This window comes from Lutra lutra, chromosome 16, assembly GCF_902655055.1.
Source record: "Lutra lutra chromosome 16, mLutLut1.2, whole genome shotgun sequence".
Classification (NCBI taxonomy): domain Eukaryota; kingdom Metazoa; phylum Chordata; class Mammalia; order Carnivora; family Mustelidae; genus Lutra; species Lutra lutra.
This window is the reverse complement of record NC_062293.1, coordinates 59868990-59892445: the sequence shown is the minus strand read 5'-3', so window position 1 is coordinate 59892445 and position 23456 is coordinate 59868990. Positions and strand designations below refer to the sequence as shown.

General features: G+C 45.3%; 1 long non-coding RNA gene across 2 annotated transcripts; it reads right to left on the bottom strand.

Moving 5' to 3' along the window:
- Nucleotides 1–586: 586 nt before the first annotated feature.
- LOC125086756 (uncharacterized) lies at nucleotides 587–19681 on the bottom strand. Of its 2 annotated transcripts, XR_007123260.1 has the most exons (4): nucleotides 19267–19681; nucleotides 9814–10301; nucleotides 2863–2981; nucleotides 587–772 (listed from the first exon to the last, which is right to left on the bottom strand). It is a non-coding gene; the product is annotated as an uncharacterized LOC125086756 (long non-coding RNA). The 2 variants fall into 2 exon arrangements; XR_007123259.1 differs by lacking the exon at nucleotides 587–772 and having other exon boundaries at nucleotides 2186–2981.
- Between the last annotated feature and the right edge of the window lie 3775 nt (nucleotides 19682–23456).

Below are 23456 nucleotides of genomic sequence, written 5' to 3'. Positions count from 1 at the left end.
AACTCTGTCTGACTCCAAAGTGTATTTATGCCATTTTGCCGGTGGCGCTGGGTAGCCACGTCTGCTAGATACCAGTGAATACCCACCCCCACAGCTATGCCATTATCAACTACACTCATTTTTAGAATTGTCAGCAATATCTCCAGAAGTTATCTCACCTTTTATTTCTTAGGTTGTTTTGTTGTTGTTGTTGTTTTTGTCAAAATGCTCCAGTAAAATTCTAAGCATAATTTTCTTTTAAATACAGATAAAGCAAAAGTACTCCCTCAACCTCTCCTCCCTGCAACACCCACGCAATCCCACGCCCCTCCCCGAGGCAAACGACGATTATCAGCTTTCCATGAATCCTTTCAGACATTTTTCTATGCATTCACAGACATGCAGAAACGTGCCTCTGTTTCATGTTCCCCACATAGATAAGATCACATCATACGCATGATTCTGAACTTGCTTTCTTCCCTTAGTCTTTTTAACTCTCCCATAATTTTCCAGTTCGGTAAGTGGTTGGGTTAATTACAATTTTTCACTACGTGGGGAAAAAAAAAAAAGCACATGCATGCCTAATTAGTCATTTGTGTGAGTGATTTTTCCTAGAGACTTACCTACCCACCTGGAATTACCAGATCAAAAGTCACGAACACTTCCTTGTAACGGATAGCGAGAAATTACTCTCCAGAAGTATCACGCCATAGTACATCCCTACGGACGGTGTGTGAACGTGGTCACCTCTGAACGTCCGGGCCAAAGCTGGCTTCTCTCAATCTTTGCCAGTCTGATGGGTGAAAGATTATATGGTCATGTCATTTTAGTGACCCATATCCCTGAATATTAGGGATCTTTTCATATTTCTGTTACCATTTATCTTCATCTATTATGAATTTGATACACCTTTTTGCCCATTTGTCATTGGTTGTTTGCCTTTTATTATTGATTTGGAGGAATTTTTAACATAGTCTGGATATGAATCTTTTGTGTGTTAAATACAGTGTATTTTCCCCCAGTTTGTTGTTTGTCTTTTAATTTGAATAACAAATTTTTATTTATTCACAGATGTTTTACATTTTAATTGTCAGTTTATCTGTCTCTTCACCATTTCTACATTTTTTATCTTCTCCAAAAAGGCATTTCTCACCCCCAAATTCATGAATGGATTCTCAATAGTCTTCCCAAAATTTCCCCAATATTTTTATATTTTTGGTTTCTCATGGTTAGGTTTTAATCTACTAGGAAGAACTTTTCATACAGTACAAGGGAAGGGATCTGAATTTATTTTCTTTTTTTGGTTAGGAATTGCCCCCAAATCGTGATTTCTCCACTTTTATGGTTGATACATTTTTATAAATATTCTAACTATATTTTATGGTTGATAAATTCTTATATGTATTAACTAGAATTATTTTTGTTGCAAGAAAAACAACCCTCAAATGGTTTTTTAAAAAAGAAGAAGGAAGAGGAGGAATAGGAGGAGAAGGGGAATTTGTTCATATAACAGACGTGTTTCGAACAGCAACTGGTTGAGGGAAAGGCCATGAATTAAATCAACTAGAGCAATGGGGGATGGGGAGACTCTGCCCAAGACCCAGAGGAGAAGATGGGTGCACCCATGGGAAGATGTGGAGGGGAATGACATTCGTCCAAAGAAAGGAGAAACCTGTAAAAATCCCAGGAGTATGGGGCGCATGGGTGGCTCAGTGGGTTAAAGCCTCTCCCTTCGGCTCAGGTCGTGATCTCAGGGTCCTGGGATCAAGCCCCGCATTGCGCTCTCTGCATGGCGGGGAGCCTGCTTCCCCCTCTCTCTCTGCCTGCCTCTCTGCCTACTTGTGATCTGTCAAATAAATAAATAAAAATCTTTAAGAAAAAAAATCCCAGGAGTATAACAAGCCTGGCACGTTCAGCAGAAAAAAGAAAGCCTCGCGGACCAGCGGGGTGGGGACAACTGGAGAGCTTGGCAAGAGTCAACGTCCGTGAGATGGAGAAGCCACGGCAAGGAACCGAACTGTGTGTTCTCTGTGGTTCTTTGATTTCCACCTGCTGTGGGAAGCCGCTGGAGAGTTTTAAACAGAAGACCCATAGGATTTGATTTGCACTTTTAAGGAGATCATCCTGGTCACTGTTTGGAAAGTGGGTTATGGGGCAGGGACGAGGGAGAGGCGGAAGTGGGGAGGCCAGCTGGGAGGTGCTGCTGGGGTCGGGGACATAGATGATGCTGGCTTGGTCCAGGCTTTATCAGAGGAGATAGAGAAAAACAAAACCAGCTGGGTGTTTGGATATAATTTATCAGGCTGAGGAATTACCAAGGGGGAAAAATAAAGAATTCTGTCTTTCCCATGATAGACCGAAGACTGCCTATTGGGTCTGTAAGTGGAAATATCAAGTAGATGGTTGAGCCTCTGAGTTTGGAGCTGAGCACAGGCATGGTTTGGAGTCACCAGCTTAGAAGATACACTCAACAGCCAGAATGTCTCAAAGAGCTCTATAAAAATCTGGAAGAACAAAACTAAAAACCTGATAGAAAACACCGCAGTTCATTTCAAAAATCATCAAAAGTTCTTTACACATATCAAAAAATGCTCGATTTCACTCAAATCAAAACGCAAAATGAAACCACACTGAGAAACTGTTTATCACCCATTGGCTAACAAAACCTCGAGAGGCTGACAACCCATCCCATTAGCGAAGCTGTGAGAAAAGACCCTCTCGCCTTGCTGTCCAGAGCACAAAATGGAACAAAGGCTATGGAGGGAAAAGTTGGTAATATTTAACAAAATTATGTATTTATATGGATTGACCCCTTGGTCCAGTAATCTCAGGAAGGGTTTTTGTTTTTGTTTTTAAGATTTTATTTTTAAGTAATTTCTATACCCAGTGAGGGGCTCAAACTCACAACCCCGAGATCAAGAGTCGCAGGCTCCACCGATCGAACCAGCCGGGCGGCCCAGATCTAGTGATCTGTTTTATAGGAAGCTACCCCAAGGACACACCTGTAAAAAAAAAAAATGAAACAACAACAAAGTTATTTGTTGCGGCACGATCCTTGGTAGCAAAATATTAAATACATTCCAGATACCACCTACAAGGGAAAACTGTTGAGTTAAAAGTAGTACAGCCACACAATTGAGTACTTTGCAGCCATAAAAGACCACGAATGGAGTACTACGCTCTAGTATGAAATGAAGACCAAGACATGCTGCTAAAAATGCAGAGGTCAAAAGTGTATACAGTGTGCAACGTTTTATATTAAAAAATGGGGAAAGAATTCTATATGTTCTGTATTTCCTAATTTTTATTATGGTTCTATTGAAATACAATCCATATAACACAAAACACCACTTTATTTTAATTTTAAATTTTTTTAAAGATTTTGTTTATTTATTTGACAGACAGAGATCACAAGCAGGCAGAGAGGCAGGCAGAGAGTGAGGGGGAAGCAGGCTTCCCGCCAAGCAGAGAGCCCGATGCAGGGCTCAATCCCAGGACCCCCGGATCATGACCTGAGCAGAAGGCAGAGACTTTAACACACTGAGCCACCCGGGCACCCCTAATTTTAATTTTTTTTTAAGAAAGAGAGCACACACAAGTGGGGAGAGGGAGGGGAGGGAGGGGCAAAGACAATCTTGGGCAGGCTCTACACTCAGCGCAAGTCCAACATGGGACTTGACGCCACAACTCCGAGATTATGTCCTGAGCCAAAATCAAGAGTTAGACACTTAACCGACTGAGCCACCTGGGCGCCCCAAAACTCACCATTTTAAAGTATACGCATCAGTGCTGTTCAATATATTCATGAAGATAGACAGCCATCACCACAATCGGTTTTAGAACATTTCACCACACCAGAAGAAACCCCATTCCCATTAGAGTCACAACTTGTCTCCTCTCCCTCCAGCACTGGGCAACCACTTCTCTGTCTTCCATGTATGTGGATTTTCCCATTCTGGACATTTCATACAGATGGAACCATAAATATGTTCTCTTTTGTGTTGTCTTCCTTCACTAAGCATAATGCTTCCAAGATTCATTCATGTTGGGGTAGGTGTCCATATTTCATTTCCTTTTGTGGCCAAGTAATATTCCATTGGTTGTATGGACACATCCCGTTTCATTTACCCACTCATCACTTGAGAAGCATCTGGGTTATTTCCATGTAAAATCACTGTGGATATTCATGGACACGTTGTATGGACACGTTTCCATCTTACTTTTGGTCCAGAACCCTGAGTAAAATTACGGGTCATAGACTAACTCTGTGTTTGTTATTTTCAGGAACTGCCAAACTGTTTTCCAAAGAGGTACACCATTTTATAATTGTACAGTGTATGAGGGTTCCAAATCCCCACAACTTCGCCAACACTTGGTATTTATTTCCTCTTTTTAAAATTTTAGCCAACCTAGTAGGTGTGAAGCAGTACCTTATTGAGAAGTATTCCCCTGTAATTCCCTGATGATTAACGATGTCGAACCATCTTTCCATGTGCTTATGGCCATTTGCATGTCTTCTTTGGAGGAATGTCTGTTCTGATCCTTTGCCCACTTTTAAATTGGGTTATTTTTCTTCATATTGTTGAGTTGTAAGAGTTCTTTTTATATTCTGGATTCAGGTCTCTTATACATGTGATATTTTGAAATCAAGAAGTATGAGGCTTCCAGCTTTACTCTTCTTTATTAAGATTGTTTTGGCTATTCTGGGTTCCTTGAATTCCCGTATGAGCTTTAGGATCAACTTGCCAGTTTCTTCAAAGAAACCAGCTGGGCTATTAAACGACATCATGTTGCTTCTACACACCCTTTTGAGAAATGTTGCCTTCTTAACAATATGGAATCTTCCAATCCATGAATATGGTATGTTTTTCCATTTATTTCTGTCTTAAAGTTCTTGCAGTGATGTTTTATAGTTTTTGGAGTATAAATTTTGCTCTTCTTTTGTTAAATGTATCCATAGGCATTTCATTGTTTTCGCACCATTGTACATGGAATTGATTTCTTAATTTCATTTGTAGATTTTTTTTTGCAGCTAGTGTATAGAAATATAACTGATTTTTGTACATTAGTTTTGTATCCTGCACCTTGATGAACTCATTTATTAGTTCTAATGGTTTTTAGTGGATTTTCTTAGGATTTTCTATATATACGATCATGTCGTCCGAGAATATAATTGTACTTTTTTTTTTCCAATCTTGCCTAATTGCCCTGGATAGACGTTCCAGTCTGAACTTGAATAGAAGTGATGAGAGTGCAAATCTCTGTATCATTCTTGATTTTAGAAGGCAAGCTTTCATTATTTTACAAAGTATCACACCCACCATATACCACCAGACATAGTGTTTTAAACACATATCACAATACACAGACACTATCCACCACTTGCCTCACAGATGTACCACTAAACACAGTAGCACACACCACGCATGACTAAACACAGAGTTTCGTGTGGTAAAACATACATCACACACCACTAAACACAGCATCTCACATGCACCAGACACCACTAACCTCAGGGGCTCATACATATATCACTAAAATACAGGTTTTCATAGATATCCTTTATCAGGTTGAGGAACTGTACTCCTACTTTACTGAGGTGTTTTTTTTCCCAATGAGAGAGGGTGATGGACTTCATTGAATGATCTTTCTATGTCTATTGAGATGATCCTATTCTTTCCTTTTATCTAAGTCAATATGGTGTATAATACTAATTGATTTTCAGGTGTTTGACTAGTCTTCCATTCCTGGAATAAATCCCACGTTTTACGTTTTGCTGACTTTGCTTTGCTAGTACTTTGTTGAGGAATTTGCATCTGTATTCGTAAGAAATACTGGTCTGTAGTTTTCTTTTTTGTGGTGTCTTTTTTGGTTTTGGTATCAGGATAATACTAGCCTTAGAGAATGATTGGGGAAGTGCCCTCTCATATTTATTTTAAGAGTTTGTGAAGTATTGGTGTTAATTCTTCTTTAAACACTTAATAGAATTTACCGGTGGAGCTATCTGGTCCTAGGCTTTTCTTTCTAGGTAGTTTTTTCTTATTAATAACTAAATCTCATTATTTGCTATAGATCTATTTGTATTTTCTATTTCTTCATGAGTCAGTTTCAGCAGTTTCTATCTTTCTAGGACTTTGTCCATTTCATTTAAATTATCTAATTTATTGGCAAACAATTGCCCATAATATTCTCTTATTATCCTAACATTTCTATAAGTTTGGTAGTATTGTCCCCTATTTATAGCTCCTAATCTCATGAAAGGTTTGTCAATTTTGCTGATCTTTTCAAAGAACCAACTTTGGTTCTGTTGATTTTTCTCTATTGTTTTTCTATTCTCTGTTTCATTTATTTTCACTCTAATCTTTACCATTTTCTTTCTGCAGGCTATTTCAGGTTTCATTCACTCTTCTTTTTCTAGTTTCCTAAGATATAATTTTTTGTTATTGGCTTAAAGTATTTCTCCTTTTTAATATATGCACCTACAGCCATAATATTCCTCTAATCACTCCTGTATCCATAACCCATTAATTCCGATACATTGTGTTTTCATTTTCATTCATTTCAAAGTAATTTCTAATTTCCCTTGTGATTTTTCAACCCATTGGTTATTTAGAAATGTGTTGATTTCCACATATTTGTGAATTTCCTAAATATCCTTATGCTACTGAGTTCTAATTTCATTCCACTGTGGCTGGAGAACATACTTGATACGATTCCAATCCTTTTAAACTCACTGAGGCTTATTTTATGGCCTAACACAATGTTAGAGCCTAACACAATGTTATAGCCTAGAAAATATTCTATGAGCCCTGGAAAAGAATGTGTTTTTTGCTCTTGTTGGGTGGTGTTAGGTCTAATTGGTTTATGGTGTTGTCCAAGTCATGTATTTCCTTGTTGACCTCTCTAGATGTTTCACTGATTACTGAAAATGGGGTATTGAAGCCAACTATTGTTGTTGAATTGTCTATATCTTCCTTAAATTCTGTCATTTTGTGCTTCATTGGGGCTCTTTTATTAAGCCCTTACATATTTATAATTACAAAGGGTTAACCTTTTTATTATTATAAAATGCCCGTCCTTGTTGCAAGTGGCAATTTTTGCTTTAAAGTACATTTTACATGGTATTAGTGCCATTATTCTACTTCTCATTTGAAGACTATTTGTGGGGATTATCTTTTCCATTCCTTTAACATCTTTGAATTTAAATGGTACTTGAAACAGCATGTACTTAATGATTTTTTTTAATCCATTGCCAATCTTGGCCTTTTGGTTGGACTATTTAATACATTTACATTTAATGTAATTACTGATAAAATATGAGGAAATTAATATATCTATAAACACATATATAAACACTTTAAAATTATTGTTTTATACACTTGTCTGTTAATTCCAACAGTATAAAAAAGTTAGAAACAAAAAGTGAAAGTTTGCTGTCTTATATCTATGTAGTTACCTTTATTGTTATTCTTTATTTCTCTGTGTGGATTTGAATTACTGTCTATGTATTTGCATTTTGGCATGAAGGAGTCCCTTTAGTATTGTTTGCAGGGAAGATATGCTAGCAGCAAATTTTTTAGATTTTGTGTATCTGAGAGTGTCTTAATTTCTCCTTCATTTTTGTGGGATTGTTTTGCTGATATGGAATTTTTAAGCTGACAGTCTTTGTCCCTCAGCACCTTTTTTTAAAAAGATTTTATTTATTTATTTGACACAGAGAGAGACAGCGAGTGAGGAAACACAAGCAGGGGGAGGGCTATAGGGAGAAGCAGGCTCCCCGCTGAGCAGAGAGACCAATGCAGGGCTCCATCCCAGGCTGGGATCACGACCTGAGCCAAAGGCAGAGGCTTAATGACTGAGCACCCCTGGCGCCCCTCAGCGCTTCCAATATGTCATTCCACTGAGTTCTGGCCTCCAGCATTTCTGAAGAGATGCTAGCTGTTAGTGTTGAGGATTTCTTGTACGCGATAAGTCGTTTTTCATCTGCTGCTTTCGGGATTTGCTCTTCGGCTTTAGTTTTCAACAGTCCTGTGTGCCTGGGTAGGCACCGTTGGAGTCTACCACACTTGGAGTTAGCTGAGTTTCCTGAATGTACAAATTAATGTTTTTCATCAAATTTGGGAAATTGTCTGGCATTATTTCTTTAAACATTCTCTTTCTCTTTCTTCTCCTCCTGATGTGTGTGTCCCACTAGAGTCTTAGACCCTGTTCACTTTTCATTATTTTTTCTTTCTGTTTTTCAGACTGCACGATCTCAAATGACCCATTTTCAAGTTTGCTGATTCTTTCTTCTGCCAGTTCAAATCTCCTTGCCACCTTTCGTGATTGTTTCACTTCCGTTGCTATACTTTTCAATGCTTGACTTTGTATTTGGTCCCTCTGCATAATTTCCACGTCTTTTTTTTTTTAAAGATTTTATTTATTTATTTGACAGAGAGAAATCACAAGTAAGCAGAGAGGCAGGCAGAGAGAGAGGAGGAAACAGGCTCCCTGCTAAGCAGAAAGCCTGATGCGGGGCTCGAACCCAGGACCTGGGATCATGACCTGAGCCGAAGGCAGCGGCCCGACCCACTGAGCCACTCAGGCGCCCCCTAATTTCCACGTCTTTACTGAAATTCTCCATTTGGCAAGGCATCATTCTCAGACTGTAATTTAGTTCTTTAGTGATGTCTTCCTTTAGTTCTCTGAGTATATCTATAAAAGTTGATTCTAAGCCTTTATCTAGTAAATTCAAATCCAACTTCCTCAGCAACAGCCTCACTTGACTGCTTTTTTGGGGTACCAAAAAAGCATCTGCCTTTGGTTTAGGTCATGATCCCCAGATCCTGGGATCGAGCCCCACACCGGGATCCTTACTTAGCGAGGAGCCTGCTTCTCTCTCTACCTACCACTCCCCCGGTTTGTGCCCTCTCTGTCAAATAAATAAATAAAATATTTTTTTAAAAAATTGACTGCTGGGGCGCCTGGGTGGCTCAGTGGATTAAAGCCTCTGCCTTCGGCTCAGGTCATGATCCCAGGGTCCTGGGATCGAGCCCCGCATCAGGCTCTCTGCTCGGCAGGGAGCCTGCTTCCTCCTCTCCCTCTCTCTCTGCCTGCCTCTCTGCCTACTTGTGATCTCTATCTGTCAAATAAAATAAAATAAAATCTTAAAAAAAAATTTAAAAAAATTGACTGCTTTTTCTGTGTATGTCCAGACATAGTTTCATGTCCAGACATGAAAAATGTCTCATTAAGAATCATAATTGTCGGGGCACCTGAGTGGCTCAGTGGGTTAAAGCCTCTGCTTTCAGCTCAGGTCATGATCTCAGGGTCCTGGGATAGAGCCCCGCATCGGACTCTCTGCTCCGCAGGGAGCCTGCTTCCTCCTCTCTCTGCCTGCCTCTCTGCCTACTTGTGATCTCTGTCAAATAAATAAATAAAATCTTTAAAAAAAAAAAGAATCATAATTGTCTTTCTTGGAAACTGAGCCTTTTATTTTATTCCATTTTATTTTTTGAAACTGGGCCTTTTAAATAATATGATGTATCTGAAAATTAGATTCCCCCTCCCAGGATTTGTTGTCTGTTTGTGATGCTGTTGTTGTCAGTTGGTGTAATGACTCTTCAGGACTCATTCTGTAAAGTCTGTATTTCTTGAATGTGCAGTGGAGAAGTCTCTACCCAATTAGTTTAGCCGAAGGCTGATAATTAGAGATTTCCTTAAATGCCTTGTGAAGCAGATTCACAGCCTTTGACAAGAGGTTGTGTGTGTGTGTGTGTGTGTGTGTGTGTGCGCGTGTGCGTGTGTCCCATCAGGACTCCAGTGCTCCAGTGCACGCTTCCAACTCTGCCTTACCCTTCATTTCCTGCTTGCTCAGGGCCTCAAGGTGGGTCACAAGTAGACACTGGGGCCTCTTGGGCATTTTGTAGACATGTCCCCAGCCCTGAACATGCAGGTGTCTTTCGAAGTCCCAGAGTAAGTCAGAGATCATCAAAGCCCTCTGCGGACGTCTCATTCCCAAGCTTTTCCTTTCAAGTTCTCAGGTTGGCCTCTTGTTGCCTCCAACTGGCATTACCGCCTCGGAGAGCTATGATGTTAACCAATTGCAACTGGTTGGGTTGTTTTTTTTTCCCCAACAAATGCCCTGGGGATAGGGCTGTTGGCACAGGGTAAGCTCTGAGTCAGTTCAAATAAAAACGAGCCCTTGAGAGTGGAGATTTTTAAGGAGCTGCCAACAGATAAATGGTGACGGTTTTCTGTGTTGGGGGAAGTTCAAATCAATTCTGGCCCCTCTGGCAGCTTCTAGGCTGGTGGTTTTCACAAGTACTTTAGTTCCAAGTCTACTGCAGAGAGAAGGAGAGGAGAGATGAGAACGGAGTAAGTTAAAATGCCAGAAATCATTCTGTTTCTGTCTAGTTTCCACTGTTTCTCTTCAATAAATCCTTCTCAGGTTTTAGCAAGACTTGGGTGAATTTCTAGAGTTCTAAAACTGTTGATTTTGACCATTTTTGCTTCTATGGAGGAGATTTCCAGAGACTTCTACTTGGCCCCTGGAAGGGCTTCTATCCGCATTTATTTTCTCACAAAAGGACACAGGATAGATCAGAGTGTAATAAAAGCCATAATACAGAGAGTAATTCTCAAACTATTTCAGGTATAGTATAGGATAGAGCAAATGCACAAATATGTTGATTTTGCCGAGAGCTAGGATTCTCACGGCAGCAGAAGGAAGGCACAAGTACAGAAGGACGAAGGCACAGCGGTATCTGTTGAAGATGAATTGGTCTGTTAATATCAGGGTATGATCTCTAAAAATGTGTATTTTTTTAAGAGCTCATGATTTTTGCTCCATCTACAGGAAGGGCTTAGAAGCGACCAGACGCAGTGAACACATCTGGCACCCGGTTCATCCAAATACCATGCCCCACTAAAAAAAAAAGAAGAAGATGAAGGAATATTTGGAGACATAGATGATCCCAGGCAGGGGCAGGGAAAAGGGAAGGTGAGCCTGAAACGTATTTTGTGCCAGAAAGCAAAGAAGACTAAGACCAAGTAAGCTCAAAGTCTTGCAACTTTGATGGATGCAACTATGGATGGAACCAGAAGGTGTAATGCTGCGTGAAACGAGTGAGCCAGAGAAAGACCCGTCCCGTAAGATCTCACTCCTGTGTGGAGGTTAAGAAACAAAACAAATGCCTAAAGAAACAAAGAGACAAACCAAGAAAGAGACTCTTCACCGTAGAGAAGAAAGTGATGGTCACCAAAGGGGAGGCGGGTGAGGGGATGGGGGACACAGGGGATGGGAATTCAGGAGGACACTTGCCGCCATGAGCACTGGGTAATGTATGCAGCTGTTGAATCACTATGTTGTACACCTGAAACTAAGATAACATTATATGTTAACTACACCAGAATTAAAATAAAAAATAAAAGGCAGATTTTCAAAAAAGAAGCAATCAGTGCTTGGAGCAACCAGGGAGAACACCTGCTTACAACACCTGAGGCCGTCGCTCAGGTACGAACCTCTGTGCCCACTCCTGGTGGGTTTGAGAATCTGTGTTTTAATTGGGACAGTCCCAAATATCTTCCGGATCTGATATAAAAATAATTCCAGCCATTTCACCCTGACAGGGTCACTTTATTTTATTTTCCTCTTAATTTCATGTATTTGAGGGAGAGATCCCAAGCAGGAGGGGCAGAGAGAGAGGGAGAGAGAATCTGACCGTGGAGCCTGACGTGGGGCTTGATCGTCTGAACCTGAGATCACGATCTGAGCTGAAACCAAAAGTTGGCTGCTTAACCGACTGTGCCACCCAAGTGCCCCAACTTTATTTTTATAGATCATGTACTGAAACTTTAAAATTTTCGACTGCACAAATAGGTACCAGATGCTTCTGCACATTTAGGATTAGGTGTGTAAGGACAAGGGAGGTGTGGGTTGTGTAGAGGAGGTGGTGGGCGGGGACGTTATAATTCACTCCTATCCCAGTGGAGGAAACATAGTACTGGCGTAATTCAAAAGCCACTTATCCACGCGTGAAGAATATTTCAATGAACTAGGAAAAGCATTCATTCCAAGTTGGTATACAAGTTGGTGTCATCCTTTCTGAAACCAGTTACAAACTATATTATCCAGAACATGTGGCAAAGAGCTCAGACATACACTAGCAATATAAATGATACACAAAGACTTAATGTTATCATATCCATTCCGCTCCTAGAAACTGACAACAGAAAGACGAGCAGTATCACAGGGAATTAAAGAGGCGAGGGTAGGAACCGTAATGTGCGGCCGTGGGAAATACACATGGTCACTGAGTGAATGGGAAGGGGCTCAGATTCTGGGGGGGGTGGGGCAAGTAAATACACTCTCCTCCCACCGGACCTGCGGTCATCTACAAAGCTGGAAGAAGCCGTGCTGGTGAGAGTACGGAGAAATGAGCTCTCTCACACTCACTGGGTGCATATGTGAAATGAAATAACTTTTCGTGCAAGGATCTTACTGTATGTATTAAAAGTTTAAGTACAAAAAAAAAAATTGGTGTATTTCTACCAGTAACAAGTAATAAAAACCATTGCGTTTCTCAAAAAAAAAAAAAAAATAGTTTAAGTACGTCCACACCTAGCGACAGCAATCCCACTGCTGGAAATCTTTCTACAACAAAAATATATCGTAAAAGACGTCTTTGCAAGCACCAGTAGAAGTAAGCGGGGTTTTTAAAGATTTTATTTATTTACTTATTTGAGAGAGAGTGTGCACAAGTTGGGGGGGGGAGGGGCAGAGGGAGAAGCAGACTCCCGGCTGAGTGTGGAGCCTGGTGCAGGACTCGATTCCAGGACCCTCGTAATGGACTGAGCCACCCGGCACCCCACCAGAACAAGGAAGTTTGTTGTGCATTGTTTATGGTATGGGGCAAACAGCAAATGACTTCAGTGGTTATCAATAGGGATATTTTTATTGCATGAAATACATTCAGGGGGACCTGGCTGGCTCCGTTGGAAAAGCATACATGGGACTCTTGACCTGGAGTCATGAGCTCGAGCCCCATGGCGGGCTCAAATAGTAAACAAATAGTAAACAAACAAACAAACTTAAGAAAAAAAGAAATACATTCTTACCATGGAGTAGTAAATTCCATGGAAATTGTGATTTTATTCTATTTTTTGACCTGGAGATATGGCTGCTATATAATCAAGTAAAAAAGCGAGTTTGTGTATACACATACACTGCATGCAATGTGCGTAAAATTTTACATCCAAAAATCACACACAGAGGCACTTGGGTGGCTCAGTCAATTAAGCATCTGACTCTTGGTTTCGGCTCGGGTCATTATCTCAGGGTCCTGGAATCAAACCCTGCATCTATCTACCTACTCACCAGAGAGTCTGCTTCTCCCTCTCCCTTTGCCCCTCCCCCCGCTCATGGTCTCTCTCTCTCTCTCTCTCTCAAATAAATCAAATATTTTTTTAAATTTTTATTTATTTTTTAAAAGATTTTATTTATTTATTTGACAGAGAGACAGATCACAAATAGATAGAGGCAGGCAGAGAGAGAGAAGGAAGCAGGCTCCCTGCCAAGCAGAGAGCCTGATGCAGGGCTCGATCCCAGGACCCTGGGACCACGACCTCAGCCGAAGGCAGAGGCTTTAACCCACTGAGCCACCCGGGAATCCCAAATAAAATCTTTTTTTTTTTTAAAGTAAGAGAAAAACATCTATAAAAGTTGTAGAGATTTGGAGATTTGGGGAAGTTTGAATATACACTGTATATTAAATGATCCTAATTATTAATTTTCTTAGATGGAATGATAGTGTTGCAATTACTTAGGAAAATCCTTATTCCAGTCTTGGGACATACACGCTAAAATACTTAAGGGAGAAGTATCATGTTGATTGAAACTTGCTTCCAAATGGTCCAACAAAAAATAGTGGGTGGGGTGGGAAGATAGGTGAGGAAGAGACAGACAGACAGACAGAAAGTACAAATGTTGGCAAAATGCTAGAGGCTGATGGATTTCACGGAAGACCCCAGGGGTGTTCATAATTACTATTCATCCAACTTTTTGGTAATCTTAAAACTTTTCAAAGTCAGTCAAGGAGAGATATAATAAAAGTCACAGAGAAAAAAAATTGGACACGGAGGCTGGAAATCACGGAGGGAGAGAAGGTCGTGGAGGAGAGAAGGCCGTCAGGACAGAGTCCTGGGGAAGCAAAGCAGGTTGAGAAAAGCCCGGGAGTGTGCGGTGCGGGAAGCTCGAGAAGAAAGTGTTTCCACAGCACGAAGGGCTGCGGGGAAGTCCAATGAGACGCCACCAGGACACACAACAAACATTGGCTTCAGCAAGACCAAGGGCTTTGGTGGCCTTGGAAAAACGGTGAGAACAAGAGCCTGAATGGCTTGCGGGAAAGCTGGAGTCGAGGAGGAGGAACGCAGGAAGAGACGATTGTAAAGATGAGCTTTGTTTGGGGAAGAGGACAGAAGTGGGGGACAGAGTCCGCAGGGGAGGGGGCGTGGAGCGTGTTCTTGTCCGTTTGTGTTTCTGAAGGTGAAGGGCAGACGCGGCTCCACAGCCATGGGAAGGACCGCGCAGCCTGTGGAAGACGGGACAGTGCAGGGGAGACCCCCGAGTGGCTGAGAGGTCGTGGCAACCAGAGCGTCCTGGGGAGACAGAGGGGCTGGGAACCTCTGGATGCGACCGTCTCTGGAGGGAGCACCGCCACTGGGCTGAGGGGGAGATGCTGGAGAGAGAAATTCAGAAGGTAGAACCTCAGAAGGTAGAAACACGAATTTGCTCAGAGGGTGATGAATGGTCACACTCAGGGCGTGTCGCCAGCTCAGCGGGTGCAGTAAATGGGAAGTGAGTTTGATCAACGCGGGGAGCCCGTGTTGTCCCACAGCATCGTGCTGTCTGGGCGCAGGCTCAGAGTGAGACGGCAGCAGGGGCCCACCAGTGGCCTTGACTTCTCCAATTTTTATGGACCGCTCAGAACCCATGCCCTCTCCTTCGTTTCCTACGCGCGGAGCCCCTTCTCCACCGTCACGGTCTCGGGGAGGGCACAGCCCTCCTCCCACCCCAGACACTCATCCTCACGGGGTCCCTTGCAGACAGGACAGAGCACCTGGCCCAGCCCAGCCACTAAACACACTGACTTCAGTTCTGGGTCAGGAGCCATGGAAGACACGGAGGTGGCATCAACCATGACAGCAAGGCCAGTGCTGGCCTCCCGTGAGCAGGGAGCAAGGTCCCTGCAGCCTCTGGCAGCACAGACGTCCCCTTGGGCTGCTTCTGTGCCAAACCTTTGGTTGTGGGTCTCAGCCCAAGATGGCCAACCTGGGTCTCCAGCTCTCCCAGGAATCCTTTGAGCCAACCGATGTCTACACAGCACATGTGACGTCATTTATAAAATGGCACGTCAGCAATAGTAAAACCACCGGGTTCCCTTACAGATGATGTGAGCACGTTTGGTTTCCCATAACTAGTGTACTTTGCAGCCTAAATGAACAAATACGGTCTGTGCTAGTAATTACACTTTACCGGTTTTCTGGTTACCCCAAGCCCTGCTGTTAAAGGTTACATTCCCGTGAGATTAAACAGGAACAAAACAGCTCTTGTGCTCTGACAGATGGGTATCTCACGGGGCCTCTCCGGGTCCTTGTCCTTGAATGCCAGTAAACACACTGGGAGAAACTGCTGTCCCGATGGCAAGGAAGTGAGCATGTAAGGTTTAATCCTAAATGAGATCTCTGGTCACACCGGGCTGCTCTCCAAAACCACTGACTTTTCCTTCCTTCTCTAGCTCGGAGGACAATAGCCAGGACAACACAGCTCGAACTTGGGCCAAATGTGTCTCCTTTCCAGCCTTCTCATCAAATACTCTTGTGGCCAATAGTAACGTTTGATTTTAAATAAGGCTGGATTAAAGTTTTGAATCTTGTGATTTTGAGTCTACATTACTAGCAATGTACCTTCCCTCCCTCCTTCCTTGCTGTCTCTATGCCCTGGCTAGAACCCTCAGATCATCGTTAAGTCGCAGAAGTGAGTACAACCCGGGTGGCTCAGTAGGTTGAGCGTCTGACTCTTGATGTCTGCTCCAGTCATGCTCTCAGGGTCGCGAGATCAAACCCCACGTGGACTCCGCCCTCACAGCAGGGTCTGCAGGACATTCTCTCCCTCCGCCCTCAGCAATCCCACTTCAGCTTCTCAGAGCCCCTACATCAGGTTTTGGTTTTTTGGGTCTTGGTTTGGTTTTTTTTTTTTTTTTTCTGTCTTCATTTTGCAAATGAGGAATGCCAGCCTTCAAGAATGTGAATGTTGGTTTTGAGTTCGAAGTCAGCTAATTCGCGAAGGCCGCTAGTCCAAACCCTTCCCAGGGTACTCCCCGGCTACTGGATTTTGCCGAGTTTGCTTTTTGTAGTAACTTAAGGTCTTCGAGAGAAATAATGATATTTTCCTGCATTTACATAATGTAAATCACTTGGTCAACGGGGATGGACCTTAGATTAAATTTAATAATAAATTTTTGTTTAAAAAATTTTTAAAGGATTTTATTTATTTGAGAGAGAGAGAGAGAGGACAAGCAGGGGGAGAAGCAGAGGTGGAGAGAGGAACGGACTCGCCACTGAGCAGTGCCCGAAGCGGGGCTCGATCCCAGGACCCTGAGATCATGACCTGAGCCAAAGGCAGAGGCTTTAACCCACTGAGACACCAAGATGCCCCAAGAGAAAGTTTTTAACTGAGTTTTTAAAAACACGGAAGCAAAAAATAAATAAATAAATAAATAAAATAAAAAACACTGAAGCTTTGTAAAATAACTTTTCTCACTTATACAATAGTGTTCATTTTGGTAAAAGATTAAAATACCATAAAAATGAATGGCTAAGAATGGTAAGGATGTTCTAAAACCATTGCTTGCAGAGAAATGGGTACATGCTTTACACACTACACGAAAATTACTTTTTAATTTAACATTTTTCCTTTTTTTAGAATGTTATATTTATTATGTAATTTATTATGTAATTTTATTCAAGAGAGAGAAAGCAAGCAATAGAGCACAATCAGGGGGAAGGGCAGAGGGAGGGGGAAGCAGGCTCCCCACTGAGCCGAGAGCCCGATGTGGGGCTCGATCCCAGGACCTTGGGATCACGACCTGAGCCGAAGGCAGAGGCTTTAACCCCCTGAGCCACCCAGGCACCCCTAACTTCTTTCATCTTAGTACTTATGGGCCTAATTCATTTTTGCAGTATTTTATTTTACTGTATAAACACACTATATATTACCCTACTGATTAATACTCGACTTCTTCACTCAAACAAATGCTGCATTGACAGGAGTTTCATAATACGTCTTCAGCCCGTGTATCTCAACAAACTTCATCCCCGTAAGTAAGCTGAATTTATGAAGTGGTGGTAGACTTAAACACATTTTTGCCAAAATTATCTCCAAAACGATTTTGCCAGTCTACACCCCACCAAAAGTGTGTAAAAAGTACCCACTTCGCTATACACTGGTTAACACTGCATGCTCCTTGGCAATCTGATAGGTGAGAAATGATACAAAGTTTTACTTTGCATTTCTCTGACTACCTCTTTACTCATAAGTTACTTGTCTGATCGTTTCTTTTTACCTGTCCTCGTCCCTGGATAATATCCCACTGAATGGATGTACCACAGTCGCTGATCCATTTGGCCTGAGTTTCTTTAACTGGTGTATTTTCTTTTCATTCACTTGCAGGAGCCCTTCATGGATTACAGATAGCAATCCTCTGCTACATGGGTTACAAATATCTTCTCCCAGATTCTGGCTAATCTTTTCACTTCTAATATCTATCCCAGTAGGGAAGATTTTGGTTTGTCAAATAAAGCCCAGCTGGTAAATATTTTCTGTATGGCTTCTAATCTTCATAAATTCATGTCATATCTCGTCATTTAACTCGGCCGAGCTCCATCTTAAACAATGAGTGTAGTCAGCAGGGCGAGGGCAGGAGAGCATTCCAAATGGAGAAACCAGAGAGGAGAGTCCACAGAGGGGAGCGAATGCCAGGTTCTTCTGTGGGCTGGCTTCCTTCCAGAGTGCATTTCTGCCCCAGGGCAATGTGACTGTCCTTGCTGGGCTCCAAGTAACCTTCTATGTAGTGACAGGGCAGAGGCCAGAGGGAAACTAAGTGTGAGCCTTACTTAGGTCTGCCTTCACTTGGTGGGTCACCTTGGCTAAGTCACCAAGGCCCAGGAATGTTTCATGTCATGTATCCATCCATCCATCACCCATCCATCACCCATCCATCCATCCATCCATCCATCCATCCATCCATCCTTCTATCTACCCAATTTATTTATTTATTCGTTTGTTTGTTTATGTACATATCTCCATGCCCAACGTGGGGCTCGAACTCACGATCCTGAGATCAAGAGTCCCACGCACACTCTTGGAACTGAGCCAGCCAGGTGCCCTCAAATATCTTGTCATTCATGGCAGAATCAGCAAAAATGGGCAGATCAGGCGGTGAGAGCAAATTTCTTAACGAATCCAGGACAATTCTGAATCCACCAGCACAATGTCTGGCCCAGAGCATGTGCAGGAAACATACTTGTTGGAACACACGTCATGTAGGACTATCCATTTCCCCACCACTAAAGTGAGGAGGAGGGGTGCCTGGGGGGCTCAGCTGTTAAGCGTCTGCCTTCGGCTCGGGTCACGATCTCAGGGTCCTGGGATTGAGACCTGCATCGGGCTCTCTGCTCAGCGGGGAGCCTGCTTCCCCCTCTGCCTCTTACCCGCTCTCATGCGCTCTCTCTCTCTCTCACTCACTCTCTCTAATAAATAAATAAACTCTTTAAAATAAAAAATAAAAAAAATAAGTGAGAAGGATAATCCTTGGGCCGGGGCTGCCTGGCAGATTAAATCCTGCCCTATGCGTGTCTCAAGGTCCTCTGCAAGTGCCCCTTCTCCCGGGGTGGGGGGTAAGGGGTGGGGGGGACACCTCCCGGCTGGTTCCCCCACCCCCATCCCTGACCTCCTATTTACCCTCATCCCACAGTCAGCGGAGCCCAACATAGCGAGTTGGCTTGCTCATCCATCAGGAGACGATCACCACCTGTCATGGGTCTCACAGAATCCCTGACCTTGTGCCCCGTGTTGACGCCGCATCCCCGTGATGCGGTTACTCCGGAACTAGAGGTTGTCCCTACTTCGCTCAGATCAGGTGGAGGCCAGCAGGACAGAAGAGATCAAAATGTCCCAAGTCCGCGGCGGGTGGCAGTGAGGGGCCACAGGGATAGACCCCCACCCCCAACCCCCTCCCCAGGACTCACCGTCGCGATCGCACGCTCTGGTCTCTGCCCCCTGGTCTGCAGCCAGAGCTCTGCTGAAGACGCCTCGGCAGATCCTTGCTGCCTGAATGAGTGAAGGGGCGAGAGTGAGAGATAGGGCCTGGCCGGGTCCTCCGGCCGCAGCCGGCTGGCATTCAGAAGCCGGTGGAAGGTTCCCTGCAGAGCCCCCCTTGGGGGGGACACGTCCAGCGGGAACCGACTCCTTAGGGATGCTGTGCCCAGCTCTCAGCCTCGTCTCTGGCTTGGGGTTCGGTCCCCCCTTTCTCTGGACCACATGCACACCTTCTTTTCCCCTCGGTCCTCGGGGTGTGACTTGTTCCCCGAGGGGCCTCCTGCAGGCCCAGGGGAAGCACAGGTCTCCAGCTCTGGCCCTGAGCACACACACAGGAAGCCAGCCGGCCAGCCAGCCGGGATATATTTAGGTTTCTGTCACCTGACTGGGCCACCCATGAATCAGGGCACGGTGGCAGCTGTGGCATTTCGGGAGTGAGCAAGGGGGGACCAGGGCCATGAGGAAGTAGGTGGGAAAGTGGGCACGAGGCTCCTGGAAGCCAGTCTCGGGGCCGGGACAAAAGTGTGTGGCTTCCATTAAAGCTTGGGAGGAGAGGTCAGACCCCAGGAAGAACGTGACCTTAGAGATCAGTGCCGGGCCTGTGTGGAGAAAGGGGGTGCCTGGGAATGAGCAGAGACGGTGGCTCAGCTGGCCGGACCCTCCTGCCCTGGCGGCCAGGCTGGGGCCGGGTCTAAGCCCCTTCCTGCCGGGTGAGCCGCTGGGGACAGGGGCTCTCCGGCGGGCTGTGGCCACAGGACCCCACACACAGGGAGAAACCAGGAGGAAGCAGACGGGCCAGAGCGCTAGTAATTACTTTCATGCCCCAGGGCCCTCCTTGCCCCACCTGATTTATCGAATTACTGCCCGGGAGCCGGCAGCGACCCCATGTTCCATGGTCCAGCCGCCTTTCCTCCCTTTCCTCTAGATCGCATCCCTAGCCCCTGGCAGGCCATCGCAGGGTCCCCGACCTGGCTTTGCCCCCTCTTGGTGGCGCTGCCCTCACCCCCTACCCCACTCATCCCCGCCCCCCAGCCTGTGTTCAGAGTCTCCCGTTCAGACGCCCAGCCTTCCCCGCCAGACTCGCCTTTTAAAAAATAAAAAACAATGAAATAAAGTAAAAGCAAAGTAAAATAAAACAATATAATAAAATATAAAATAAAGTAAAAGTAAAATAAAATAATAAAATCAAAAAGCTTTACCGTGCATTATCGACATAAATAAACTGCACGTCTTTAAAGTGTACAACGTGGTAAACCTCGACACAGACGTATACAGAAACCAACACCACAGTCAAAGTGACAAGCCCACCCATCACCCCAAAAGTTCCCCGGGCCCTTGGTCACCCCCTCTCCCCACAACTCTCCCCCCCACCCACAAACGCTGACACACGCCCCGTCCGTGCGGGTCCGTTTGCGGTGGGGGGGGGTGTCACGCGTGGATGGGCTCACAGGCTACCCGCCTTGCCTGGCTTCCCCCGCCTGGTACAACTGCCCTGAGCTTCCCCCTCTGCGAGGCATGCCACCAGCTCTCCTTCTACTGCCGAGTTTAATCCTTTTCAGCTGCTGAACAGGCTACGGTTTGCTTGTCCACATGCTTGCCGCGAACATTTCGGTGCCTCCAGGTTTTTGACCCCGACAAAGCCGCCCTGAACACTGGTGCACAAGGCTCAGGAGAGCCTCCACACTTTCCTCACGGACACCCAGGGGACCCGTGGGAGGTCACGGCAAGCGCGGGCTTCACTTTTCCAGAAACTACCACGCTATTTCCCAGAGCACTGGCTCTGTCCCACCGGCGGGACACGAGAGGGCCCGGTCCCACACATCCCGGCCATCGCGTGGAGAGCTGGGCTCCCTCCTTCCAGCCACCCTGACCGGTGCGTGGGTCCCTCACGGAGCACCACGTTCGCGGCCCTCCAGTCACTAAGGGTGGCGGGGTGCTTTCATGGGCATGTTTGCCAGGTGATAGGAAGTCCGTTCAATGTTTTCCCCATTTTTAATTGAATTGATTTCTTACTGTGAAGTCTTCAGACGCGCTGCACACAAGGCTTCATCCGAAACACGACCTTCCGGTATCCTCGTCCAGCCTGCGGCTCATTGTTTCAACTCTCTTAACAGCATCCTCAGAAGAGAAATTCTCATCTCGGTGACGTCCAATGTACTGATCTTGTTTTTCTGTTACAGATACTGCTTTGGACGTCGTCCCTGAGAAACCTGTGGTGAACCGAAGTGAAGAAGATTGTGTGCCACGTTCGTTCGTTTTAAGTTTGACGGTTTACTTCTGCGATGTCTCGAGTATTTTGGTTTGGTTCTGTCTGCGTGGCAATCAACGTCCCGGAAAGGTTTCAGCAACTCTTCGTTGAAAAGAGGACCCTTTCCTTTCCTTCCTGGATCACCTTCGCTCCTTTGCTGAATGTCAGACGGCCACGCGCGATCAAGGTCATGGGTCGCGGGCCCCAAACTTGCAAGTACCTGGATTCGAATCCTGCCACTGTCACTTAAATTGAAATACTGAAAGCTCTAATATTAGTTTTGACGTGTCAACGGCGATTCTGGTTTTATCGACCAATTTTCCTCCTCCTGCCTAGCTCCCGGAGGCCACCTCCCCACTTCTCATCTCTATGAATTTGATTGCTTTGGGCTCTTCATAAGAGTGGGGTCACGCAGTATCATCCCCCTATGACGGGCTTATTTCACGCAGCATAACGTCCTCAAGGCCCACCCGTGTTGCAGCAAGTGTCAGAATTCTTCCTTTTTAAGGCTGAATAATATTCCACCGGCGGGACAGACCCCATTTTGCTTGCCTGTGCCTCTGTCGATGGACACTTGGGTTGTTCCCGCTTGTCGGCTGAACAATGCTGCTGTGAACACAGGGGCATCAACATCTCTCTGAGATCCTATCCTCAATTCTTCAAGGACACGCCTACCAGGATAATCGCTAGATGACTCAGTCGTTCTATCTTTAATGTTTTCAGGACCTGCCCTGCAGTCTTCCAAGACCAGCTGCACCATCGTCGGTACCCACGGTCAGGACACAAAGATTCCAATCTCCTCGCATCTTGTCCAACCCTGGGCATATTCTGTTTTTTGGCGGGGCGGGGGGTGAGTTTTAATAGTAACCATCCTGACGGGTGTGAGGGTATCTCACTGTGGTTGTTTTGTTTTGTTGCTTTTTAACAAGAAGTGGAGCCCGACGCGGGGCTTCAACTCGGGACCTGAGCCAAAATCAAGAGCTGGACGTTCAGCTGGCTGAGCCACGGGGGCCCCTCAGTGCCATTTTGATTCCCGTTTTCCACCCAGTGATCAACAATATCGTGCATCCTTCCACGGGCTTCTTGGCCATTTGTCTACCTGCTTCGGAGTAACGTCTGCTCCACTCTTCTGTTTCTAAGTTGGGTTACTGGGTGTTTTTAGTGGCTGGAATTTCCAACCTGTACCAAGCGAAGCGAAAAGTAGGAGGGAAAAGGTCGGTGTGTGGTGAGAGCTGGAGGAGGGATTCTGCGCGGGACCCCTTTCCCTGTGCGGGCTTTCAGCTCTCAGCCGCACCTGCTGCCCCCCCACCGGCCCCTGACCGCAAGGACGACGTCTCAGCAGGGACTCCCAGGTCGGTGGGCGCCTGCCCCTGCGTCGGCCCCGCGCAGGAGTGAGCGCGCCACCTACCGGCGAGACTGAGACTTGGTCACTTCCTGAGAATCCTGGGGCGGGGGCGGGGGCGGGGCGGGAGCGGGGCGGGGGGCTGCACGGAGGGAGGCAGAGGCAGGGTTTAGCCTCACCAGCAAGACCCCCAGCCTCTGAGACTATCTTTAGCTCTGTGAGTTCTGAAGGGCTTCCTCCCCCCGCCCCAAGTTTTGGGGGTGCCAGAGCGGAGAGCACAGTGTGGGGGGGGACCCAGAATGTCCCCCAAGCAGGAATTCCCTCACAGGGTCCTCGGGATTCCCACTGGGGTAACCTTGTCTTTCCTGGGTCCGGTTCTGGCCAGTTTGCCTCGGCATTCAGGGCCTCCCAGCTGTGGAGACCCAAGGGGCTTGCCTTCAACTCTAGCCGTGCGCCCTGGGGGGGCTGTAGGGTCCAACCTCGCATCGTGGCCTCGCCTTCCTGGCTGTCCCTGAAGCCAGCCCTGGGGT